The sequence below is a fragment of the Phalangium opilio genome, unplaced genomic scaffold (genome assembly GCF_054372755.1).
Source record: "Phalangium opilio isolate 3A_F unplaced genomic scaffold, DU_Popi_V2 ptg000105l_1, whole genome shotgun sequence".
Classification (NCBI taxonomy): Eukaryota; Metazoa; Arthropoda; class Arachnida; order Opiliones; family Phalangiidae; genus Phalangium; species Phalangium opilio.
The window spans coordinates 5,280,857-5,295,456 of record NW_028324207.1 but is presented as its reverse complement, the minus strand read 5'-3'; the positions used below and the strand labels follow the sequence as shown (position 1 = coordinate 5,295,456).

The following is a 14,600-nucleotide window of genomic DNA, read 5'->3' as shown; positions in this document are numbered from 1 at the left end:
TCCCGAATTTATCTTGTTTAAACCCAAACCTTGGGCCAAAAATAGTTAAACAGTACGGCAAAGGATAAAGTTAAGTATTTTAATTTTTCAAGATGGTTAAAAATAGTTTCAGCGCTTTAACTAACTGTAGTATTGATAGTCGCTACTTTCATAAACAGTACATGAAAGTTGTTGGGTTTACAACGTTTAATAAACTAAAAACCAAGCCTTTGCTATGCATACAACGGGCGGAATGGCTGGGTAAATTTAGGCTCAGCTGCTATTAGGCCTTGTCACACTCACGCATGCGCTGAAGTTGGAATTATATTTTCCGGATTTTTGAGTCACGTGATTTGACCCCAAAGAGTGACGAAGTTCCGCTCTCCGATAAATTGAGCCGATAGATCGCGCTACTAGTGACCGTTTTTTCCGCTGGACGCCTTTTCGCGACCCTGCCTAGTCCTCTTACTATTCTTGGCCCATGCTTATTTCAACAATAGAAGTGGATTTATTTGATTTTACTTTTATTTTTGGGGAAACTTCAACATTAAAAAATCCAATTTTTTTTTTTTTTCAAATTTTACAATATATTCATATACAAAAACACTTGATTGTATATTGAAGTGCCCCGACCTTCCCTGTAAAATCAAACAAAAACTGTAAAGAATAAGCACCATGGTCGAGCATGTCACGTGATCATTTGCTATGAAATCACACAAGAGATTCCATTTAGCTGAAATGCAATTAAAAATAAGAAAATACAAGTATAAAATTGGAAAAGGTCTCTCTTTCCTTTAAAACATACGCTTTATTTTACATGTCTAATGACTTCGAATGTGAAAAGTGCTTCCAAGCAATTTGAAAATATTTTTAAATAATTAGATATTGAATGCATTAACTCAAGAGCAATGACGCTTCCGAAGTCTCTAAACATCTCCTCAATCAATGTCCTTCATATCAAGTCTTTTGAGCTGATATACAAAATATGTCTAGGCAACATACCCCTCGACTGTGATCCTTACGTCGTCGACCTTGCAAAACTTCAACCTTTATTATCGTAAATGTCTTCAAATCCCTCCTGTCTAAATAAAGCGGGTGCTTTGAAGAAGCCTCGAGTAATTACAATCTATAAATATCAATTACGTTCGGGGAGAATTGCGAAGGATTAAAAAAGTTTTTTTTTTTTTTTGAAACCTGAGCCTAATCAAGAAATAAAAATAAAAAATAACAGGGGGTATTTATAGGAAAACGGGCCGAGATATAAGCGACGTGTTTCGGGTCCGTCAAATTTAATTACGCGATGGACGAACGATCTTTAGCTCTTTACAATAGGGCAAAAAGAGGGTTGTTCCGAAAATCGAGGGCTTCGTGGCTACCAAACAATGGATTATAATTCAAAAGCGTCGAAACCTCAGCCTATTGTAAGAGTTTCACCTCTAATTTACAGCAGTAACAAAGCTGGGTAGCCCATAACGCTCTTGAACAAAACCTACCGAGTAAAAGCAGGACTTCTTTTGTACTTGCTGACATATCGAAGTTCTATGCGTAATACCGTATGTTTGACTTTTATTTCGAAATAATAGAAATAGACCACAAAAGAACAAAAAAAGAAATTCTACTCTAGGCTCGTTCGCCTAATCGAGGTTTTCATTGATTTTCTTTTCTCTTTTTGGTTATGTAACTTGACCAAGCAATTTATAATGCATTTGCATAGATATTTCGTTCAGTAAAAATTCCTAATACAATCTTTGTTTTATATCAGACAGTACTGGTTTTGAATTATATATGAAAGTGATTTGAAATCTTAGAGTACACGACACAATCTGACGTAATTTAAAAATGGGTCAATCGAATTTTATCGAAAATTGTGTAACACACCCGGAGTTGCCTAAAATTCTCTCATGATAAATAGGTTAGATTTATAAAAAGTACTTTGTCAATTATTAGTGTGCCAATTCCTTCGTAGACAAAACTTACATTATTGTTTATTATTATTATTATCAACCTTAGGGTAAATCTTTAAAATAAGGACCTTTTGCTCGTCAAATTTACACAAATACATTGCCACTTACGTTTCTGTAGCCTGAGAGAAAAGCCAAGGTGTAAAATCAAATGTTGACATACATAGAGCTAAAAATAACACACTTGACTGGAAATAATTAGGAAGTAATGTACCTACTGTTCACATTGAAGACAATCTCTGAACTGCAAATATGGGCGTAAACCAGTTTTACCCGGATAATAGAACAGTTTTTCCCAAAAGCTTTTTTCGACACATTACCTTGACATGATATTTGAAAACTGATTCAGATATTGCAGACATACTTTAAAATTTCGAATTATAAAGCCGTAAATAGGGTTCATAGTCATACTTCCTAAAATATATAGTCAATAAAAATGTATGGCACAAGTCATTAATGGCGCAAAATATTTGCACAAAATCATATTTTCACCAAACATATGTTTGTATAGGACAAATGGAAATTTTGAAATTCTTCAAAAAATAAAAATATTTCTGAAATTGAAAAAAAAAGAGACACTTGTAAAGATATGTCATATGTTCATAATTGGGTAAAAGATGTGTTGCAATTGTTGGGAAATATTGGTATAGAAAATTTTATATTCAATATAGGTTCGCGTGGTAACTCCCAGCTTTCCAAATGCCTGTTTTTGTTCTGAAAATATTGACTAAGAATAAATCAAAATGAGTCAATCAACATTTTTCCCGGATAATTGCGAAATGGAGTTTGTAGTAAATAAAGTATTTTGATTGCAAAAGTGGAGGAAATGTTTGAAAGCGGTTGAAGAGATGGTAGTATAATCGTGTCGGTGTAGCGGTTGGGAGTCTATACTCCGCACGATCATTCTTCACTAGAGAACGAAACCTTCTGTCGGGCACGTCACCGACGTCACCGACGAATAAGAAACTGGAAAAAAAGGCGAGCTACAATGAGTGAGAGAGCGCTATGGAAAAGAAGAACGGGCGGCGAGTCTCGGGTCCGATGAAAAATTGCAATCTAAATAAATGGGAACCGGACACTTTTCTCGGGTCTCGGCGTAATGTCTATATTGATCTTAGGGATCTCTCTTTTCCGCGTAGCGTTTGCCGCGTTCTCTTCCGAGGCCCGAGCTGCTGGAGCATTAGCCTAGGATCCAAGCGCGGCCCGCGCTCTACTTGACGACGCGGAAGGGAAAAGGAAAATAACCCTTATTTGATAGGCATACGTAGGAAGGATCATTGTTACTTGACGTATATAGTTTGGCAATCACCTCTTAGCAATGTCGTGAAAGTTAAAACGTTCGCTAGTTCCGGTTTGGGCACCTTTAATGGCATGAATTGAATAAGCTATGAAACTGTTAGGGATTGATAAAATATTCCCTATTAAGGCTTGTAAGGAAGCTTTTGAATTAAACCAAGGGTTAAAAGAAACAATATTTCAATAAATGAAGGAAATAACTTTCTAAAACCCATGCCTTAGCCTTGTATGTAACGCAGGCAGGGAAAAATACGATGTATTCTGATCAATTTCATAGCCTAATGTCATCTGCGTCATGCTAGACCCTAGGAGGATATAGGGGTGAAGGAGTCTTCGACTGCCCGTTTTCCCATTTAAACGCGCTTACAGATTATCGTCCGTTCTGGGAGATTCTTAGCCACGCACCTTGTTCCGAGCTCATCGTCATCGGGCGGCGTCTGTTCGTTTGTTTTAATTTTTGTTAAAGGCGCTGCATTTTTTAGTGCTTTAACGGAACATTTATCATTATTTTATTTTTTATTAATAGTAAATTATGGTTCTTAGATAAAACTGAAGTAAAGGTTTACGGTTTTTTACTCTTTCCCAACACCAAAAACTCTACTAAATAAGTGTTTAAGGTGGATTAAAGCCTGTGGGAGGGTTGAATTAACGCCCGATAATATTAAAAATATCTCTACATGTGCAGTGAACACGTAATATAGGCGGCGTTGCTTCAAAGGCCTAAGCTAGCATGAAAAACCCGCTATTTTTTTTAATTGGATTTGCGTGGTCACGTGATGCGCGTAACCAATGCAACTAGGTGCGCCTGCACGAATCTCCCATCGGAGAGGCCGAAACCTGAGCTCTAAGAACGGGCAGTCGAAGACTCCTTCACCCCTATATCCTCCTAGGCTAGACCTAACATGAAGTCTGAATAGCAAGTCAATTTAAATGCATATAAATTCTTTATTATTGCAGGTAGGCACAGTAATTTGTTATATGATTTTTATTATAAAAAAGAAACAGTTCTGAACTAGAATGGTTTATCTTTTATTCAAAAAATAAAATATAATGAGTTTTTTCCAAATGAAACCACAGATTAAAGAAGATAAGAGAAATTAGGATTTCTTAACGGCCTCTTTGTGTGGAGAGCATAAGACAGGGGTGTACCTCTATTTGTCGAATCCGTCCAGGAGTATTAGTCAACCAATAGGGGTATTCCCCGGTCTTAGCAAACGATATTAACGCAAAGAATCAAGTTAGAAAACTTTACTTTAAAGACGTGTGATTACAATCTGTAATATTAATTATTTTTTATGCTCTTTCGAATGGGAATGGAAAATTTGCAAAACCCGAGGTTTACCTGTAGTGGGGCATGCTTAACCATTTCTTCGAATAGTTCTGAGAAGGAAGAGACAGGGCGCGAAAGGGAGAAAAGTGGAAAGAAGGAAGATACCTTATTATCACAGTTCCTCTCTTTCCCACGAGGTTAAGGGAGAAGAGGAGACAATAGGAGAAAAGGGGCCGTTGGGATAGAATGAAGGAGAGAACCGGAGGACCCAGGAGGAGAAGAGCAAGCGCGACATTACATATATCTTATTTCAGAGCCGCCCCCGCTTCTCCTCCCGCAAGTATAACTCAATTCCGACTCGTTCCTCAAAGACAGTTTTCAAAGCTTCTTACAGAAGAAAGTACAAACGAAAAATCATCGAATGATAGAAAGAAAAACACCAAGACGCCGAGCTCTATCTTATATTACTCCATTTTAGGTCATATAGAAGAAAGATTTTCAATTTAGGGCGTGTGCTATTTCACTTTTGCTGCTTTGTCGAAATTGTACCTGAAGAGTTCCTCTCTGAATCAGTTCAGTACAATAAAAATTTGAAAAGTTTAAAGAACAATTGTAGTGGCTGCATGCAATATATTAAGGGGATTGGATTTCTTCTTATTACTCTTAAAGGAAAGGGTCGGCGTAGTTTTTTTTTTTAAATCAAAAGATCTCGTAAAATAATGAATATTTCAAAATGAATTTCTTTGTCTTTCTACAATATTGTATGCACCGTATGAGCACTTAAATAAACGTGCGCAATATGCCTATCGAATGGAGATGTCAATGGAATATAATTTTTAATTGGAGGTATACGACCTACTTCTCCGCTCTGTTTCGTGGATGGGTCTTAGGGGTAGACTTAATTGCCCACATCTTTAAAATTTTAGTGAAAAAATATGATTTTTAATAATAAAAAAAGGTCTAGCATGACCACTTTTCTTTTACAAATCGGGGACCCTTAGCGATTTTTAACATCAAAACTGAACAAAGAATCTTGAATTTCAGGTATCATAGCGCATTAAATAATGAGAAAACAACTATTTGTACCTCAAAGATGTATTTTAAAACTGTACATCTTTGAGGTTCGTAGCTGATAAAATTAACGAATATTTATGATATAACCGGGGCCTAGCATCTCTTTGAGAATCCTGCAAGATGAATGGTGATTCACAAACTCATAAAACTACTATTTAAATGCTTTTTTATATAAAAAACATAATTACAATACATTATAAGAGCAATGATCTAATTCAGTTTTAAAAATAGCCACTCTCCAAGAAAAAATCCGCGACAAACATATAAACACCCGTTACCGGCCAACTGACACCCAAAATCACACTCACTGTATAATTCTACATCTTCAATTTTCAAAAAATTGGTTTCCTAACTTCCAATCGTATAGATACAACATTCCTTTTGGGAAATTGGTTATCGGTATTTTCTTTTTTATAAAAGATTTCTTTCCTTTGCAAAAAAGTGATTTCATTCTAACACAATCCCTAGCTTTTACACGGATCTTTTAAATCTCTACGGGATGAATTTTATTTCTAACAAAGAAATTGTGAATTTTGACCGACTCAATTTTCAGGAAATCCCGTTCAGCCCAAAATAGAAAACCCTTTCTCGCGAATGTTTTACTTTTACTTTCTCGTTTTACTTTCGATATTAGGTTTAAATTTACACAAATCCTGGAATAAGATTTGAGTCGCTAATTTCTTATTACTTTCAACCAAACTTAAACAACAGTTATAACTGACTTTGAAAGAAGGAAAAAGTGGGGGGGGGGGGAGGGTTTGGACCTACAGTATGTTGTTTTAGCAGTAGCATAAGAATATGGTTATAAGTGTTCAATGAAATCGTAAATATTGTTCATGTTGTTATGAAAAATATTAAAACATGGAACGACCATAGATCAGTCGGCATAAAAAAGCATGCTGGCCAGAAAATAGGAAAGAAATTCGAGATTCAATAAAGGACCTTAATTCTGGAAAATATGAGTGGGCTGGCAACCCTTATACAGCGTTTAGGCTTTTACAGTTTATACGTTATATAATATCTGCCAGTTGGAAACTATGGCACTAGCAATATATGAAGTAAACATCGTGAATAAAAAGCAATCTTTAAAATAGACTGTAGTAGTCCTCCAATGTGTTGAAACCAGACCAAGCTGTCGCAGCCCCTAACTTAACATCTGCTACAAAATCCTTAATATAACAGAAAATTTTGAAGATAAACTTTCCATGCTACACTGACAAGTTTAACTGCTTTAAAGTTCTAGGATATTCTGGGTGCTTTAAACGCTCCCCCATGTTGCCATGTAAATACACAACCTACCAAATTCAAGCTATGAGACTTACGGAATTATTAGCTTATGACAGTTGAAATGTCTGGGACATACGAAGAATTCCATGCCAAATAAAGATTCTAGGGTAGAACGGCGTACGGCTAAAAAAGATTGAAAATGTTAGGAGCAAAGAAGCGGGACGGAGAAAGGGTTTTGAAACTTTGCTTTGAAAGCCTTCATAATGAATGAAGGTCCGGCTGCGAGATAAAAGGGGGCCGACATATCTCCTCAAATCCAATTACGAGACGGAGCCTTGGTGTTACCGCCTATTTACAGAAAAAAAAAACCGGAGAAGAGAAACTTTCAATTTAAACAGCTTTGAAACGAGACTGGGCCGGCGCGAACGAGCAAAACAAAATGCTCCTTCGAATTGTTCTTAGATCTCTTTTCCTCTCTCAGAGAGAAAAAAGTCAGCGTGTCTTTGCAGATTGCCTCAGGAAAAAAGGTACTGAAAGGAACAATGCAGTTTTCCATGTTAACCATGAATTTCGTGCCGGTAATGTTCATGAATTGTTAAAGACTGCCCAGTTAAGTTTTTAATCTTAGACCCTCTAGGCTCTAACCCATGGACAGGCAAAGCCATGATAAACCTGCGTTAATAAATGGCAATGCGTAGCACGCGCCCTCACGCGTCTACCGACCGCAATTTATCGCCAATGGTTTCGTAAAGAAAAATACGTCTGTAATAGTTCGGGATATTTTTTAGCCAAGGCTTAATTTTAAACAGACTTTATATACAATAGCAGAGTGATATTTACAAAAATTAACTTGATAGATCGTTTATGAATCTTTAATGATAGAGAGGCTAAAATAAATAATGAAATTTAACTCACTTTTATAATTAAGTCAGATTTTTTCCCCATATGAAAAAACAAAATGGTGCAAATTTCAGTAGGGTTTGGTGAAAAAGTTGCAACATCCCCCGCCACAGCGCTATTGTCAGGCGTTGCTCTAAGCAAACCTAGCTCCCTACTCAGTTGCCGGTCCGTGCGTAAGGTGGTCTGAGTTATAAGCTAGCATAACAGAGTTTGATGTGAAACCTCTAATAGTGTCATCTTTACAAGCATTACATTATTGAAAGAATTCTATTCTACCAACTACTATTTTGCAATTTTCTTAATGAAATGAACTCAAATGCCACTTTTTAAGAATGACGTAATATGTCAGTGGTATTTTTAACCCTTGCCCAAGGTTTACACATCTTGAAAGTAAACCATCCACCTTTAATTAAATCTTTTTAATAACATTATGATTAGAATCTCTTAGGAACGCTGTTTTGACATTTAACTTTGAAAGAAGCCTAAAAAGCCCTTTTTTTTAAAAAAAAGAGAGCGTTTTTTACTTCTTTTTGACAACTTCTTATTTCTTTGCATAGACTTAAATAGCAAGACCATTTGGATAACATAATGCATTTGACAACAAGTCCATTTCAAGTTCAACCCCTATAGTCTACATCGAAAGTTAACCGCCTGCTAATAAAATAACGTTAAATTCATGTATTCATGTTCAACACGAAGTATTTCATAAAAGAAACGGAAAACTCAAAATTCTCTCATGGCCCTCTAGCGTTAAGTTAACTATATACGTATTACTAAATTAATATTGATCTTTATCCGATAATAACTTACTCTTCACGCCATTTTACGCTTTACGAGTGAGAAAGAGATTAAATATGAAAGATAAAAAGCCAAGGAAAAAAATGGCTAACTAAAAACCCGAGGCGAAATTTTGGCAAAAGAAAAATGTACGGTTATTTTTCTTTAAATATAAAATGACGTTTAGTAATTTAATTTATATATAAAATAAAGAGATCGGCATAAGATATGAATAATATATGTCTATAAGTGAACGTTAAAACGTGGCTTTCTTCTCAGAGAATAAATGCAAGTTGACGTTAAATAATAATAATAATATTTCGATGGTGAGTAACTTATTTGTACGATAGAGTGTAAGATAGGAAAAAGCAAGCGTTATATAATAAATAATCTATAATATGAATTGTCTTTTTGAACAAAGACTTGAAAAAGTAAAATATGAAAGACAAAATTGATTTAATGAAGTCCAGACATATAATATTTTTCTGATTTCAAAACATAATTATAAAGCACCAATTATTTGGAGACTCATCTTCGTTTTTCTCTGGGCGCCATTTTTCCATAAGGATGCGGGTTTGGAAGCCTCTTTAATGAGAATCCAGTAGTAAGAACAAGTTCACTACAAAATATAGCATTGTAAGTTGAAGGATTTTTGAGTCGCAGTGATAAATAAGTCAGTGCGAAAGTGCCTTTCATAGTTCATGTTAAAAATGGAAGAAGATAAGTCAGCGGGGACGTAAGGAGAGTAGCGTTACCAGATATATTCTATATTCGCGAGTTGAACTCCAAACTCGTCCAAGAATTCTTAATGATGCCAGTGTCTATAAACAGGATTAGTGTTTCTTACTTTCAGTCTATTACGTAAAGCATTAAAGGTGCACGAGAGCACTCTAATAACTAACCTTTTGATTATACTGTCAAAAAGAATTTAGGTCATAAAAATTCCTTAACTCCGAAAGCAAAGTCTCTGTTTCACCGTAGCATTTACTGGATGCTTCCTTAGCGCAATCAAAAGCAACCTTCCGGCAGATATTATTATTAAAGAGTCGCCAGGGGGGCCAGTTCTCGTATATGTAAGAGTTATTTTCGGAGATGATCCCAAAGGCCAAATCCCCCGCGGTTTTTGGCCCGGGTTCATATAGAAAACCACCAGAATGGTATGTCCACTTCATTTATCGGGAAAGACACTAGGGGAAAAGATGGCCGAAAAAAAGAGGGAAAGAGAATCAATGACCCATTTCTTCCCTCGATTGAGACGCCATGCTTCGTTCTCTCTCCCCTCAAAATCGCCAGGTCTTACCCTCGCTGCGACTCGGGGATACTTCTTTTTTATCCTCATCTAGCCGAGGGGTTGGTCATTCAAAATACCCCAAGTTTTAGTCATTATTTTTAATGTTACAGTGGATTTAGATTTTTCTCCATAAACCCCATTTATTTTGTTTAACTATCGTTACATCTATAAACAAAACATTTTGATTTTCTATTTTTCTGAAAATCTGAAAATAAATAATATAATCTCTAGATTTAAAGATTAAGAATATTTATGATAGATCGCGAAATTGAAGAAAAATTTCGATAGAAAAAATTTTATTTTCAAATTTTTAAATAAATTTTCGCTATTTTTTTAAATAATTAGAATAGACCCAACCAACAAATCGTTTGAATTTTTATAACGGCTCAGATCTTGTTCTCGGGTTTTAAGCCTTGAAAGGGATAACCTGATTGGCTTGGTTTTGCCATGCGCAGAACCTGTTTTACCCCATCAGTCAGATTCTAATCCAACCAGAAAAATTAGAGATTAATTTTCGTCGCTTAACGACAGATGGTACTACAGTCAACTTTGTTAGTCATGTGACCCTATCCCTTAGATGGAGACGAGACCAAGCCAACTTGTTTATTTGTTGATTGGACCTATTATTTTTGGATTGAAAGTTATCCCTATAGGTGAAAAATGAAACTTCAATGTTGAAGGATTACGTATTGTTTTGGAATTTGGTGGCTGTTGTTCGGTAGTGATCGACCCCTCGCACCTATCCTGGTTTGCACCCCGGTCCCTCCAACATCATTCAGAATAGCCTAACCACGCGATTCCGGATCCTCCTCCTCCAACACAGAGGTGCACTCCTCCTGCTCCCCCTGCTCCTCCCTTGGCGGCATACATTTTCCTTCTTTTCCTGACGATTTCCCCCTTTTATGATTCAGAGGCGACGGCTGCCTGAGCTGGCCTTGATAGTGCGCCTACTTCTGATCCATTCCTTCTCCTCCTCCGGATGAAACCAAGCGACACGCTGAGTTTCTATCTGAAAGAGGGAGAAATAAAGAAGAGCTGGACGTGATAGTAGACCAAAAACTAAGCGTCTGACTGTGGCACTTTCCGTAGCTTTACTTAGTTCTGATCGCATCTACGACCTCTTTTTCCTCGAGAAAATATAAGTTTTAAAAAACGGTTTTTTAGAAATTCGTTCCCACTCCGGTAAAGTTATAGTGTAAGGTAAGAGAAACTACTATAGCTCTGACTTTTTGGGCCAAATACTACAAAAAGTCCAAAAATGTAAAAACTACAACTAAAGATCGTGAATATTGCAAGTAATATAATTAAATTAATAAATGAAATTAATAAGCTATTAAAATAGAAAAACTAACTATAATTAATTAACTAAAACTAATAAAATAATTGATCTTTTGAAAATAAAGTATCTAAATCTATTAATAAATATTTATAAAATAAAATTTATAAATCCGAGAAAATAATTCTGAACATATTCTTCTTTGAACCTTTTAGGGAAAGCTAACCAGAAGGGTTTTCAGAAATAATGTATTTTCTATTGAGTGCCTGTAGAAATGTTTCACACGCAAAATACCAGAGCTCAGGGCAAAGCTGCCACAAGGGGGCTATTATTTAACAATTGTTAAATATCTAGGTAAATTTTTCCAACTAGGCTGAAAAGAATTTCTGTTAGTTATGAACTAAATAAAATAATTATGATAAATAATCTAAAAACTAACTATGACTAATTAACTAAAATTAATAATGTTATTGATCATGAAAAATAAAGTATCTAAATGTGATAAAAAATAAAACACCTATGTGCAATAATTAATATTATATTAGTACCTATATGTATTAATAAATAAAGTTACTATATGTAATTATAAATTAAATTAAAATTAAAATTAAAATTAAGAAATCCGAGAAAATAGTTCTGAATATTCCTTTTATAAAAGCAGTAAGGGAAAGATAACCAGAAGGGTTTTCAGAAATAATGTAATTACTATTAAGCGCCTGTAGAAATGTTTCACACGCAGAAGATCAGTGCTCAGGGCAAAGCTGCCACATAGGGGCTATAGATATTTAACAATTGATAAAAGATTTATCACCTTTGTTTTAACAGTTAAATGTACATCGAATAAGCCGTTTAAAAATAAGATACCCAGAGTTATTTATAACAAGACTAACAGCTTCATTTTTTATTGTTAACTTTCATATAAAACTATTTATATCTACTTTATCCTTGTTACGCAGTAAAAATAGTATAAACTTTTTGTTAATAACATACTCAATTGCAAAACCCACGCTTGCTACTTCAAAAAAAAAAAAAAAATAAAAAAAAAATATTCTAAAGAAACTTTATGTAACACACGTTGCACGTTAGAAGTAGAAAGCATATAAGTAAAAATCGTCATCCATGCGTATGAAATAGTAAAAGCAAAGTCGTGGAAAGAGGAATGGGAAAGATAGAGGGTCACTCGCGTGTTTAGCTACATTTGATAGATATCTTCAGGGACCCGAAAAAGCGCGTGAGCGTTCTTTGTTTGATGGAGGGACGTGCGGGGGATGGAAATTCCCAACCCCCACTCGCCCCTTAGCGTTACGTCTCTTACCCTATAGAAATCACGGTAGGTCTTGTATATAGCGACTACCGCTCGCTATTTTACCCCCCCCCCTTCCTCTCGTTTTAGGAAAAGAACAATCGGGAGTGCTTTTTTCCCCCGAACCATCCTTCTCCTGTATATAGTGTTCCGCTATCTAAATGCGTAGTGGGAGTCTGGGTCCCTCGTTTAAAAAGAGAAGTAGCGGAAGAAGGAACGAGTTAAGAATGTGCCTTTTATTTCCCCGTAAATATAGGCAAGAAACGAGAACGCGAGGGGCTACGCACTTTACAAGAATTCATTGAAGTTAAGTTAAGACGTTTTTATAAGTTACTAAACTATACGGTGTTCACAAAATCGACGCGTTAAGGAGATGTTTTTATCCATATACAGGGTGATTCTGATAAGTCTATCAGAAATTAAGGGTGATGTTCTTGGACCCATCCGTAAATTACTCCATTTCTATCTTGAAAACAGTGGCTTGGAATGCAAAATGTTACACATCATTTTCGACTAAAAATGGCCCAATAAACACACTCCTTCATTATTGATGGACACCCTGTATGTGAGAGTAAAATTACGGATTGATTTCAGAAGGGGATAATAGAAGAAGGATGACACTGTATCCTCTTGATACTTTAGTTATGTAACATGATTCTTCCCAGGCTCTCCCTTTTTCTTTGCTTTCCCGCTTATCAAACTTCAGATGGGTGTCGCACCGTGGGGTGAATTCTATAACTGTTCGGTACTAAATCTTCAGCAATCAACATATAAACCTCGTCTTGACGTGGGAGAAAGATCTTCAAGCGCGCCTTTACCACACTTTGTGGTACACTTCTCGCAAAGAGCAATATTATACACTTCTGAAAATAATCCATGCCTAGCTCAAATCTCCATACCTCAGCTATAGTTTTTCTATACCCTGGCCAAAATTGTAAAAATCTTTTTTCGAAGAAAACGTCCGTATACTTCAATCGATTACATTACTTTATAATATAGTGGTTTGCTATATAGAATATCCGAAAGTAAAACACTTGAAAAATGTCCATAATTTGAAATTCAACATAGACCGATTTATCTGATATTCAGTTATTTATGTATGCAAATATGGAGATTCTTTGTAATTACCAGTTTTTCATATAATTTATGGCATAAAAAGTAATAGCATATAAATCGATCATTAAATTTTCGATCAAAAAACTTTTTGATAACATTATAGAAATCAAAGCCTTCCATATATTAATAGCCCTACATTTTGAGAAATACCCACAATTCATTTTGCGTTTTGAATAAATTTATTGGATATCTTTAAGAAAATGACACCGTTATGACATAGCCAGCCAATCAAACTTTGAACCGCATACTTATTTATTTTCTGTTTGTGAAATATTTTAGATTTTAGAGTAACACTGTTAAAATAGTCGACATACTTTTCAAATATTTAATATCTCAACAGGGATAGATTTAATTTTAGAAGTAGGAATGGAGAGCAGAGTAATGTAGGCACGCGTCAAAGTCCCGGACCCCCTTCCTCAGGACAGGGGGGGTATGAAAGAAGAGGCGGGTCATAGCGACAGAGGTAAAAAGGAATTACGTATTTTTCGACGTCCTCGTCAGCAACGTCATCAAAACGTACTTTAAGTTAGCCAATATGATTATATTACGTGTTGGAGGGAGGGGCTCTATACAGGGCTATGAGTCGGACTGAAGTAAATACTAACCGTTCTCCATTCCTACTCCTAAAATTAAATCTATCCCTGATCTCAATCATTATTTATCGAAATTAAATGTTACTATCCCTTTGAGCATAAAATATCTAAAATATATCCTAAATTGGACTAATAGGAATATCTTAAGATTACTCGATATCTTTCGAGCATTCTAAATATGTTGCGCACCCTCGCGAGTAGCCTCTCGAAGAGGTATGGCATGGTACGTTTCGTGTGGATGAACGCGGGGCATAGACGGCATAGACCCAATAAAGAGAAACAAGACGGCCCAAGGGCTCGTAATAGTAGCCATATCGTTCGAGTGAATAGCCCCTCTATACCTACCCTATCGAGTGAATAGCGCTATCTTTTTCAATGCTTAAATGATTTACCGTGCATAAAATCAGAGTGAATAGCCCCTCGATTCCCTACTCTAAACAGTGATTAAATTATAACCGTATAAATTTACTTATGCTGTAATTCTAATATTCCGGCGAATCGAAGAACAGATAGTTTTTAGTGATAATCCCCTCGATG

The 14,600-nt window shown here is 35.7% G+C and overlaps 1 protein-coding gene across 1 annotated transcript in view; it reads left to right on the top strand.

Annotated features, from left to right (window-relative positions):
* Positions 1-14,600, top strand: part of LOC149627457 (uncharacterized) — a 232,942-nt gene that overhangs the window by 167,409 nt on the left and 50,933 nt on the right. The gene's annotated exons all lie outside the window — the stretch shown is intronic.